At 42.4% G+C, this 12,940-nt stretch overlaps 1 protein-coding gene and 1 pseudogene across 6 annotated transcripts in view; one reads left to right on the top strand and one right to left on the bottom strand.

Moving 5' to 3' along the window:
- LOC311627464 (DNA-directed RNA polymerase II subunit RPB3-like) overlaps window positions 1-12,940 on the bottom strand; it is a 61,405-nt pseudogene that overhangs the window by 9,989 nt on the left and 38,476 nt on the right. Inside the window, exons 3-4 of the transcript XR_014797069.1 lie at window positions 6,176-6,210; window positions 5,369-5,620 (exon numbers count right to left, since the gene is read on the bottom strand). The product of XR_014797069.1 is annotated as a DNA-directed RNA polymerase II subunit RPB3-like (transcript). The remainder of the gene's footprint in view (window positions 1-5,368; window positions 5,621-6,175; window positions 6,211-12,940) is intronic.
- Window positions 1-12,940, top strand: part of LOC311627468 (uncharacterized protein) — a 228,795-nt gene that overhangs the window by 196,567 nt on the left and 19,288 nt on the right. The window lies entirely within an intron of this gene.

Here is a 12,940-nt window from a genome sequence, read left to right as displayed (position 1 = left end):
TTCCTCTTCTCTGTTTGGGTTTTGGAAGTTCCCAGATGAGGCCCAGCTGTGAAGCAATGCAAGCTGCTGGGCAGCCTTGGGCCTTCTTTTGGATGTTCTGGGTCTCACTGACTCAGCTGCAGTTTGTTAGGTAAGTTTAGGTTTAAAGGACCAGGCCATTCATATGCAAAAGCCTCTGTGCACAGCTTGGATTGGGTGGAGTCTTATGGCAGAGCAAACAGCAGGGCTTCTATCAGCCTTGCCCTAAGAAGCCCCTGGGTCTTAGTGTCCCTTGGTAATCACTGCAAGCACCTTTGAGAGAAAGCCACACTCAAGTTCTGCCCAATGCCAGACAGTCCAGTTTCTCCCCGTACAAGTCTGGGTCCCCAGAGTCACTCCTGGAACTGGAATTCAGAGCAGTCAGAAGCTTTGTCTCCCTCCACTTGAAAAAGACAGCCATGTACTCAGTTACCAGCCCTCTCCGTGCATACGTGGCTCCGTATCTCTGCCTTTACTTCCACACCTCCTCTGAGTCTCAGTGTGCTTTTCTCTTCCCTTCTAGTTGTAGAATTTCCACTTAGCCAGCCTTCCTGGGGTTCTGGATGATGTTTGTTTTGTCTTTTAGTTGTAGTTTTGAAGTTGTTGTGCGAGGCAGCAAGTTCGGGTGTTTATCTATGCTTCCATCTTGGTTTATCCTCACTGCTCTTCTTTCCTCCAGTGTGGCCCTCACCCTCATGGTCCAAGAATGTGGCTAGTGTGACAAACATCACATCTGTGTTCCAGGAAGCAGGATGGTGGAAGAAATTAAGGAGAAGAGGCGCAGGGCACGTACCATCTGTCTTTTGAGGAAGATTGCCAGAAGGTGCCATACCTTCATCACATTATCAAGAACTTAGTCATATGGTCACACCTAGCTGTAAGAGAGGCTGGGAAATTCCAGGAAGCCTTGTGCACAGCTAAAAATTGGGAAGCCTGTTACCATGAAAGAAGAGTACAGTAAATTTGGGGGGACATTTTGAAACTTGGCTTCATAAATTACCTAATATAGAAATTAAAGTTGTCCATCAATAAATGTTGGCTATATTTAATATTCTTCCTTGAGGGGTTACTAAGGAGTAACTCAGGGAAGCAAGGATAAGAGAAGATGTGGATTTCATTTTACCCTTTTTCATTACTAAGATAGGATATAAAATTTTCAAAGTTTTTACCACCTTTACAAATTTAAATAAGTAATACTTTAGTGGAACTCCACTTGCTCTGTATTATATTAACTCACTATAAGCAAGCAGAGTTTCATTAAACTATCACTTGCTTCTTCTCTATCTGAATAATTTCTGCATAATTCACTGAGATGATCTCTTTCATTCTAGAGAGTATCATCCCTCCCAAAATCCCTAATGCACATTCAGTAAGAACTAAATCATTAGGAAAATTGATCAATTCATTGGGACAACTAGACAGACTTCCCAGAACCGCAGGGCCATGGTGGTCAAATTCTAGTCTAATGGCCTTCAAAAGACTTATTTAGTGGAACAACACCCCACTTGTTTTTCTATTGAAACGTTACATAGCAGCTCAGCCAGGATGGCTCAGTGGTTGATTCCCAGTCAGCGCATATGCCCAGATTGTAGGCTCAATCCCCAGTGTGGGGCATGCAGGAGGCAGCTGATCAATGATTATCTCTCATCATTGATGTTTCTATTTCTCTCTCCCTCTCCCTTCCTCTATGAAATCAATACACACACACACACACACACACACACACACACACACACACTGTATTTTCCGGCATATAAGACGACTTTTGAAACTAAAAGAAATGTTGCATTACATCCCAATATGTAATACTTTTATAACAGCAGAGCTAGTCTTACAGAAGATGGGAAGGACATAGGCCCAGTCCACTCATCTTGTCTCTTACGAATGCCTTTACTGCAGTGTGATGAGTCCCTGGGTATTTCCATGAAGCTCTAGGGCTCACGCCACTAATCTTAATTTGAACATCCTTATTCTATTCCATTTTCTTGTTTTAAAAGCTGGCCAGGTGAAAGGGAAAGCAAACATTTTTGGAATCAGGCCAGATATCAAATGCTGAGCTCTTACTAGCTATGTGACCTGTGGGCCTCAATTTTCCCATTTGTAAAATGAAGATGAGGAAGGTGTTTTCATGCATTATGATGAGAATTAAAGTGAATTTACAAACATCAAGTTCCTAGAACAGAGCAGCTTAATAAATATTAGCTCCCTTTCTTCTTTTCCTTCCTTTTAAGGTAAAATATGACATCTAAACACCTTTAACAGATGATTAACATCTTTTTCTCATCATACCGATCTTGTGTGTGTGTGTACGTGTGTGTGTGTGTGTGTGTGTGTGTGTGTGTGTGTGTAGATGAGTGTGCCTTTATGCATGCATCCAAAAAAGTACAGGTCACCTCTGGGTAGTTTGAGGAACCGTCAGTTAATGATTATTGTAGTTTGTGTAAACAGTCCTTAAGCATTAATCAACTTAATGACAGTACTATCAGATAAGGCTGTGACATAGAATGGATAGAAAGTCTTCTTATGTTTAAAAATACTAATTAAAGAAAAGTCACATCTATTAGCTGGCTATAACAATAAAAAATCTGAATATTGTTGAAGAAATAAATAATAGTTTCTGCTACCCACCAGTTTAGGCAGAGCAGCCAGAACACCCTCATAAGGCACTGAGTGTCACTTGCTATAAAGGTCAAGTGAGGCAGAGGGAGGCACTCAGGCCAGACATCAGATCCTCAGGCATGGAATTCATGGACAACATCACAAAGAGGATGGCTCAGGCCCAGTAACTGAGATAATTTACTAGTCTCAGTCCTAAATCTAGAGTCAGAGAACAGGACATAATGGATAATGGCTATTGAAGGCAGAACAATGGTATCCAAAGACATCCACCTCCTAATCCCTGGTTCCTATGAATATAGTATGATATATGGTGAGGGGCAGTTATGGAATAATAGCAAGGGTTACAAATGGAAATAAAGTTTCTAATCAGCTGACCTTAAAATAAGGAGATTATCCTGGACTATTCAGGTGAGCCCAGTGCAATCATAGGGGTCCTTAAATGTGAAAGAGGGAAGTGGAAGGGTCAGAAGGACATGTCATGATGAGGCAGAGGTTGGAGTGACTCCATGTGGGGACTCAACCTGCCATTGCTGGCTTTGAAGATGGAAGGGGCCATGAGCCGAGAAGTGCAGGTAGCCTCTAGAATCTGGAAAGGGGAAGGAAACAGACTGTCTGCTCCAGAGCCCCTAGAAAAGAACACAGCCCTGCTGACACACTGATTTTTTCCCAGTAAGACCCATTTTGGTTTCCTCACCTCCAGAACTGTAAGATAATAAATAAATATGTGCTGCTTAAGCTGCTAAGGTTGTGTTACAGCAGCATTAGAAAACTAATGTAAGGGGAGATGGGCATAAACCGGGTCATCGTACAGGACAGTGATGGTAGTGGGGAGTGTGCATCAGTGAGTCCAGCTCTTGGAAACTAACTTCCTCAGAAGATGGAGAGGTAAAGCCAAAAGTGATAAGGCTGACAGTAGCGTAAGAGCCATCTCTCTGGCTTACTGGTTCAATGTTTTGTTAAGTTAGAGGTGGCCACTCCTCACTTTCCACAATTGCAAAAGAAGGGCAGCAGGAAATGTGGGCAAATTTCCCCCAAATAAGTCTTTCATGCTTTTCCTAGCCAGTCACCCTATAGTCTTGGAAACTAATGGTCTCCAGAGCCCCCACGTTAGTTTCTGCTATGAAATCCACAGGCTTCCTGACACTCATGTGATCACGATTACTTCTCTGACACAGACTCACATGTCCCTGCAAGCACCTGTCTTTCTCATAGATACTCAGAAACTCAGTTTATTTTGCTTTCATCCTCAGAGCTAAAAAGAAAAGGAAATGCCTCACAGTACGCAAGTAAATACCACATGATGATCATGTTATTTAGTGATAACAACAGACATCATTTGAGTAAGCATACTTTACAAAAACTTTATAGGCCTTATTTCTTTTAACCATCATGGCATATAATGTACATCCTACTATTATCTGCATCTTACTGACAAAAAAAGAAAAACTAAAATCTAGCATGGTTAGGAGCCAGCCCCATATCTTACTTCAAAATGGTAACCTAGCTCAATCTTACTTCAAAGCCCATGGCCTTAGGCACTTTATCACTGCTGCCCACTGTCTTAGGTACTACATCACTTCTCCAGAACTAGCTGCAGTTTAGGGCACTCAGTTTCCTGTAGTTCTCCCAACACCAGAGCAGAGATTATGACTGAAAATCATTTGCAATAATAAAATAACTAACATGGTTCAACTATCTCACATTCTTCCAATCCTGACTCTCATGCTATATTGGCCCACTAAGTGATGTTCCCTCCTTAGGCTCCACCCAAATACTGGTATAGCCATCTCTTCTGGTCTAACTTCCCATCCCCTCTTCCCTATTTCCTCTCAAACCCCTTTTGCTATGACTGATGGAGGAGAAAAGAAGGGGAAACAGAATAGAGTGGAGGAAGGGGAATGGGCTGGGCAGAAAGAGGGGTAAGAATCCCAAGCCCTACATGAGAATGGACAGCAATAGTGCCCAGCAGGTCTAGAAAGCTGAAGGCTAGGGTTCAGAGCCCAGATAAGTTCCCAGCTCAAGCAGCATACTTCCTCTTCAGACCATTCATGATTGGGATTTTTCAGATCCATCTAACCATAAGTAAAGATGTAAGCCATGGGAGGAGAAAACATAAAGAGAAACTAAGAAAAGAGACAGAAAGAGTCAATAGAATGCTGCTCCAGTTCAGTTCCATTTTCTCCCTGGGAAAGGTAGTTGGAAATCTAGGTGACCAGGCATTCATTCATCCAATATCACTGAGCACTAACTCTATGCCAAACAATGTTCTAGGCACAGGCAATTCAGAGGTAAACAAGAAAGATGCCCCCATCAAAATGAATCTTTCAGCAGCAAGAATCTTATTTAAAGGAATCCAGAAAGACTCTCCAAAGTAGAGTCAGCCAGACATGAGAGCTACCCTAAGGGTCTAGGCTACGAAACAGATGAATACATTTGTTTAAATGCTAAAGTTCCTTAAGCCTGGGAACTCAGATCCTCCAAGCTTATGCTTAATCTTATAAGGACACAGGTCATCGTGCAAGGAAGATAAAGGTTTCGTCTTAGATGCCAATTCTGATTGACTGATAATGATCACCTGGAGTCCTTTGTTGAGAAGGATTGTGAAACCCCATCTAGTCTCAAGCAGGAAAATGGGCTGTGATAGACTAGCAATATCTGCCACATATATTTACTACATTACTATCCCAGCCCTAATGTAGATTACCTTACAGCTTTCACAGTTGTTTCTTACCTATTCATTTCCACCAAGACAACAAGTTCCAGGGAAGGCAACACCATTCAGTGGAAGGAGCACTGGAAGCTGAACAGAGGAACTTTTCTTCCTCTTCTGGAACGGGGCATGGTGGGATGGAATGAGCACAGTTTGTCCAAGATCAGAGGCATGGCTTTGGAGCTGGGCACTCTACTCTCTCACAGGTTGTCTGATCCTCCGTGTGTTATAGTTGATTCTTGCGTCTCTTGGTAGTTATGTTTGATGAAGTCTCTGTAAATTAGCAAATGCTGAGCTATTGCTTCTAGGGGAGATATTGGGTTAGGTTCCTGAAAATCTATGGTGAGAACATTTTCATCAACCTATCAAAACATAACTTCATTTTATGTGTTGATTCAGTAACATTGACCTCACAGCCAACAGCACTAAACTCGGCCCTGAAGGATGCTCATCTAACACATGGTTTCTCTATAAGACACATCAGCCTTCGTGCTCATAGGAATAGTAGACAGCACTTTGACATTATTAGGAGGGGCTGGGCGCTCACATAGTGAAATCACCCACAAAATTCACAAAAAAAGTGGCACCAAATAGACTTCAAAAGGGAAACATGTTTACAGAATAAGAGCTGAAGGAAGAAGGCAGAGGGTGCCTAGTTTATCTCAGCTGGGAACATGCATGTTGGACAACTGAGTTTTTCCACTGCTCTGCATGTGTCTGTGAATGACCAGGAAAGTGTCAGGAGTATGATTAGGGGTAACCAATTTTAGTGAGCAGGCAAATTTATAAATACAGAATTCATGAATAATGAAGATAAATTGTACTTACCCTCTGTGAGCCTTGATTATGGGAACTCCCAGACCCTACAGATTAAATGAGAGAAGGTATGTAAAATGCTTCCCATGATTCTAGTTACTTCTTTATACCAAATATTTGCAGTGTCGCCTTTGCTACTTTATCTGCCATGCTCAGTCCTGAGAGATAAGAAAATACCAAGAAATTTCCAAGTTTCCAGGCAAAATGTACCATCTTTTTCCCCTATGCAAGCATGTCCAACTTGCAGCTGGCGGGCAAGTGGCCTGCCGGGCATGTGGCCTGCCGGGCATGTGGCTTGCCGACTGCAAGTTTGACATGCTTACAAATACTCAAAATAACTGAAGGAGGAAAGAAGGTATTTTGAACAAATTCAAACGGCTATCTTCTGGGGCATTAAAGTGCAGGGATCAGCACAGCTTGGCCTCCCCCACACCCCTTGGGATAGGACTGAAACAGGAAGATTAGAAGCAGTTCCCTCTCTCATGTGGCTGCCTCATCTGCCATGCCCGCTTCTCTCTGAGCATCTGCTACACTTTTCTGCTTCTCTCAGCAGACAGATTTGTCTGCTTTCTCTGGCCTCCTTGAGCCCTCATAATTTCGGCCTCTACCTGATTCTGGCTTCCCTGGTACTGCCTGCACTCTGACTCTGCATGGCTGGTGCATACCTGTGGTCTGTGCCAGTCTAGCACCATTTTTCCACTTCTGGTAACAGAGTTTGACTGCATGTCTGGCTCAGGGTTGGCCTGAGAATGTGATGCTTTCTTACTCATCTTACATCACTTCTGTCATTACTCTGTATATTTTTTTGCTGCCTTGTGGCTTCTGTTTGCTTAGAGCTCTTGTTTATCCATGGTCTGTGCTTACTCATGAATTATGAATATTGCCTTTGCTCCATGTATTGCAGCTTCTGCTCTCACTGATCATTCTTTTCCTTGTCTCTTCAGTTCTGATTCTTGAAAGAAGAAAATCATTGGCACAGTTAATTGCCATTTATTTGAGCAAAACTTTCGTGCCAGGATATCCTACAGGCTAATGTCCAGCTTATGGATCAGCTGCTCCTAGTTCAGTGCCTGCCATTGTCCAACAAGCTGTGGGCAGGGCTTGTAGGGAATAGAAGGTGTGCATATGGTTTTAAATGTGGTCACCTATGTTTAATGACGTGTATCAAGTTGGTTATCTAGATGTCTATCTTTTTCTAATATCCCAAGTCCAATCTATGAAGAAGTCCTATTAGTTCTACTATCAAAATACTTCAGAATGTAATCACTATTCCCACTGCCAGCACTCTGCTCCAAGCCACATTACCTCTGACTTGCATTACTACAATAGCCTGCTAAGAAGTCACCTGCCTCTAGGCATAGACTATTCCAAACATAGCAACCAGAGTGATTCTTTTAACATCTGAACTATGTCATGTTATTCCTTTGCTTCACCTTCTGCAAAGGTTCCCGTTTCACCCAGAGCAAGAGCCAATGACCTAGCCCCTATTATGCTCTGACGTCATCTTTACCATTTTCCTCCTTGTTTGCTCAGCTCCTTGCTTTTCCTTAGATAATCCAGGCATGTGCCCACCACAGGGTCTTTGCTCTAGCTGCCCCATCTGATGGATAGATACTCTCTTCTCTTCACTAACCCCTTTAGATTTCATTCTCATCTCATCTTCTCCACAAAGGCTGCCTAACTAACCTATCAATACTAAAACTGTAGTCTTAAATGCAGTGCAGTCAATATTGTAGTTTTCAATACTATAGTTCCATGTATATCCACTCCTTCTTACCCTATACTACTTTTTGTTCCTCCCCTGACCACTTTCTACATATAAATTATGCTTGTTATTTATTGCCTGTCTCCCCCTGCTAGAATGTTGAGTTCCACAAAAATAGAGATCTTCATCTATTTTGTTGCTTGATGTATACTGAAGATTGAGAACAGTGCCTGCTAAACTGAATTGAATTCCTCAGTAGGGAGCTATAAGCATGGCAGCTACACTAACCCCACATAGAAAAAAGAAGAAAAATCTCAAATTAATTATCTATACTCCCATTCAAGAAACTAGAAAAAGAGCAAAATAAACCCAAAGCAAAAGGAAGGAAAAAAAACTTAGAAGCAGAAATCAGTGGATTTGCAAATAATACTATGAACAATACTATACATATAAATTTGACAACTTAAATGAAATGAGTCAATTCCTTGAAAAACACGAACCCAAATTACCCAATATGAAACAAGTCATTTGAATAGCACTATAATTATTAAGGAAATTCACTACATATCTATCAGAATGTTTAAAATAAAAACTAACACCAAACGTTGGTGAGGATGAAGAGAAACCAGATCACTCATGCGTGTGGGTGGGACTGTAAAATGGTACAGCCAAGCTGTAGAACATTCCTGGGCATTTATCCCAGAGAAATGATGACCTATGTTCACACAAAAATCTATAGATGAATGCTTATAACAGCTTTATTTGTAAAAGCCAAAAGCTGGAAACAACCCAGATATACTTCAATGGGTGAATGGTTAAACAAATTGGATATATCCATTTAAGAGAATACTTAATAAAATTTTTTTAAAAATAATAACATTATTGGTACATGCACAATCTGGATCAATCTCCAGAGAATTATATGTGAAAAAAAAAGCCCAAAAAGTACATAGCCAATGGTTAATTTATAGAACATTCTTGAGATGACAAATCATAGAATTGGAGAACAAATTGATGGCTGCCAGAGGTAACAGACAGGGTTGGAGGTGAGGAGAATGGGAGGGAAATGGATGTGGTTATAAAAGGGCAACATGGGGATCCTTGTGGTGATGGAATGTTCTGCAACAATATTGACATCCTGGTTGTGTTACTGTATTATAGTTTTGCAAGATATTCCAAGTGGGGGAAATTTGGTGTCTTAGGCTTCTCCAAAGAAACAGAACTAATAATATACATAGATAGGTACAAATATAGATATAGATATTTATATAGACATATAAGAAGCTACTTATTATAGGAACTAGAGGCCCGCTGCACAAAATTTGTGCACATGGTGGGGGGTGGGAGGTCCCTCGGCCCTGCTTGTGTCCTCTCACAGCCCAGGAGCTTTCAGGGGATGTTAGACTGACAGCTTAGGCCCACTCCCTTAAGCCATCAGTCAGACATCCTTAGTGCTGCTACGGAGGCAGGAGAGGCTCCCGCCACTGCCACTGCATTCGCCAGCCGCGTGACCCCAGCTTCTGGCTGAGTGGCACTCCCCCTATGGGAGCGCACTGACCACCAAGGGAGAGCTCCTGAGTTGAGCAGGATCAGGCTAAAATAGGCTCTCTAACATCCTCCGAGGGGTCCCAAATTCAGAGAGGGAACAGGCCAAGCCGAGGGCCCCCACCGGTGCATGATTGCTGGGCCAGAGAGGGACCCGGGAGGTTGGCCAGGCAGGGAGGGACTGCAGGAGGACTCCAGGGAGTGTCTGCCCCATCTGGTTCAGTCCCGAACAGCTGGACCCCAGCAGCAAGCTAACCTACCGATCGGAGTGTCTTCCTCATGATGGTCAGTGCATGTCATAGCAGCCTTAGCATATCATTAGCATATTATGCTTTGATTGGTTGAATGGATGACCAGACAACTGGACACTTAGCATATTAGGATTTTATTATATAGGATTGGTTCAACCAATTATAAAGACAGAAAGTCCCAAAATCTGCCATCTGCAAGCCAGAGAACCATGAAACCATCCAGTGGTACAATTCAGTCCAAGTCCTAAGGCCTGAGAATCAGGGAGGTCGATAGTGTTAAGTCCAACTTCAAAAGCCTAAGAATCAGGAATCAGTGGTACAAGTTTCAGTCTGAGTCCAAAGGCCTAAGAAGGAGGAGCACCGATGGCCAAGGGCAGGAGGAGATGGATGTCCCAGCTCAAGCACAGGGAACAAATTCACCCTTCCTCCACCTTTTTGTTCTATTTAGACCCTCCAAGGATTGGATGATGTTCACCTCACTCTCATTGGTGAGGATGATCTTCTTTGCCAGTCCACTTATTCAAATGCTACTCTCTTCCAGAAAGCCCTTTACATGCACACTCAGAAACAATGTTTTACTAGATACTAGGCATCCCTTAGCCAGTCAAATTGACCCATAAAATAAACTATCACACTGGCTAAGGGGTGAAAGGTATTTTCTGTATTATTTTTTACAACTACATACAAATTTACAATTATGTGAAAATACGAGGTTTAAAAATTTCTCACAATTTTAAGATACCCTGAAATATATTTAGTTATAGTTATTTGGAGGAAGAAGAGAAGTACTATATTAAATATAATTACTCATTATAAAACTGCATCTCGACTTCAAATCATAGAAATCAGTATCTTGCAAAGCAGCCCAGGCAACTCTAATTATTAGAAATGAGAGCTATTGAAAGCAAAAGGTCTGTACTGCCTGTGCCTTCAGCGGGTTTAAGGACATGGATTTGGTCCCAGCACAGGTCAATTAACTTGGCTTATTCATAGAGGAAAATAGTAAAGGTACACCACCCGCATGGCTCACACAGATTAGGCATTACTCAAACACTATCCACAAGAGACAAAAATATGTGAAAGCAAACAGGCAACACAAATACACCTCTGCTAAGCACCTCTTCTCACCCTGGACAATTCCTCATTTCCTCAAGTGGATGGCAGGAAACATGAACCAATTTTAAAAGTTGTCAAAAATCAATAGCCAGAAACAAAGTGTAAAAAGCAATTCGTTCAAAACCGAGATCCCAAATCTTATTAAATATTTAAATGTCAACCTAACAAGAACTAGAAAGAAAAAAAATCTGAAGCCTTAATGATACAGTAAAAGGAAATCATGCTATGAAGAGTCTGAAGCCTTAATGATACAGTAAAAGGAAATCATGCTATGAAGAGTCATTCCTGCTCACAACTAGAAAGACTAAACAAATGATACAGTAACACTTCCCATTCAATGCTATGCTAATCAACAGGGCATTAGGAGTTTTATAAATACAAAATGCAAAATAATTGTACAATGCACTGGAAAGAAGTATACAAATGACACTGTTCTGGGAAGAGAAAAGACAATGTTGCAGGAGAACCAAGATGGCAGCGTAAGAAAATGCATATACTTGCTGCCTCCCAGAACCACATCAAAATTACAACTAAAATATACAACAACCATCATCCAGAACCGCCGAAAAGCTGGCTGAACAGAAGTCCTGCAACTAGAGAAGTAAAGATGAAAGCACACTGAGGCTGGTAGGAGGTGCGGAGGTGAGGACAGGCTGGTCCAGCACCCACGTGGGCTGCTTTTTTAATCAGGAAGGAGGTTGTGTCGGTGGAGGCCACCTGGAGGAGCAAGGTGTCCAGCTCCACACCAGAATCCCAGCCTATGGTCCCAGATCTAGGAAAAGAAGTCCTTACGGGCAGTAAGAAGTATGGGCTGTAAAAACCAGTGCAGATTGGAGCTAAGTGACATAGAGGCTGCTGAAGACCCAGCTGCTCCTCTTAAAAGGCCAGCACACAACCTGAACTTTTAAGCTCCTGCTTCCTCTGAGCTCCATGCCGGGGAAGGCTCTGGGAGACCCAGACACATATGAGGAGAAACTAGACTGTATGGCATTAGGACAGGAACTTCCGGGCGGCTTCTCCCAGAGGGAGGTCTTCTCAGCGGTCATTGTTCCCATGCTGAGACCTTCCCAGTCACAGGGCTGGCAGGCAGCCATTTCCATTTGCTCTGCTCTGGTGATTCCCTGAGACCCCACCCCATCCAATTTACAACTCCATCCAAGCTGTGCATAGTGGCTTTTGTATATGAATGGCCTGTCAGACAAGCTGCAGCTGGATCTGGAAGCCCCAAACCTATCAACAAAAGGCCCAAGACCCAGCACCAGAACCAGCCTGCCTTGCTTCACCTGGGCACTTCCAAACCTAATACAAAGAGAAGGAATCTGCAGATCTCTCTGTAGCTTCTGCTGGATGGCCCCAAGTAGTGGCTGACTTTATAGTTCCCTGGAGACCCAAGAGCCAGTGTACCCAGTGGTCAGTGTCAGACCATACCAAATTACAACTCTACACATCCATAAGCGACGCATTCAAGGGGCAGATTCAGTGAGCATCAAAGCCCCACTGAAGCAAGTCTTGCCCCATAAGGGTGTCTCCTGCATAGCAGCTCTTCCACTGTAGATACAGCTGGTCCCCACAGCCAATTGTCCTGTGGGTCAATTCCTCCTAGTGACACCAACAGCAATCAAGGCTTAACTACCACAAGACTGTGCACATCACCCACAAAGGGGTGCACCTAAAGTGTCCACTTCAGGTGACTGGGGAGGCTGAGCCACTGAGCCCAATAGGACACCTACTACACAAGACCACTCTATCAACTCAAGGAGACTTAGCAGTTACACAATACATAGAAACAAACACAGGAAAACAGTCAAAATACAGAGACAAAAATATGTCAGAAATGAAAGAAATGGACAAAAGCAACCTCTGGCTATAGAGATCAAAACCATGATTATAAGGTTACTTGAGAATCTTCTAGAAACCTCCAAGGGACTTAGTGACATTTTCAACGATCTTAGTGAAAATGCAAAAAAAAAAAAAAAAAAAAAAAAAAAAATTTAAAAAGGACTAGTAAAAAATTAAGCACACACTGACTGAAATAAAGGATAATAGACAGGGATTCAACAGTAGATTAGAGGATCACAAGAATCAAATCAACTATCTGGAATATAAGGAAGCAAAAAACACCCAACCAAAAAAGCAAAAAGAAAAATGAATCCAAAAATA

This window comes from Pipistrellus hanaki (genome assembly GCF_964339955.1).
Source record: "Pipistrellus hanaki genome assembly, chromosome: 9".
Taxonomy (NCBI): Eukaryota; Metazoa; Chordata; class Mammalia; order Chiroptera; family Vespertilionidae; genus Pipistrellus; species Pipistrellus hanaki.
The sequence above is the reverse complement of the archived record's forward strand: the minus strand, read 5'-3'. Positions and strand labels throughout refer to the sequence as shown.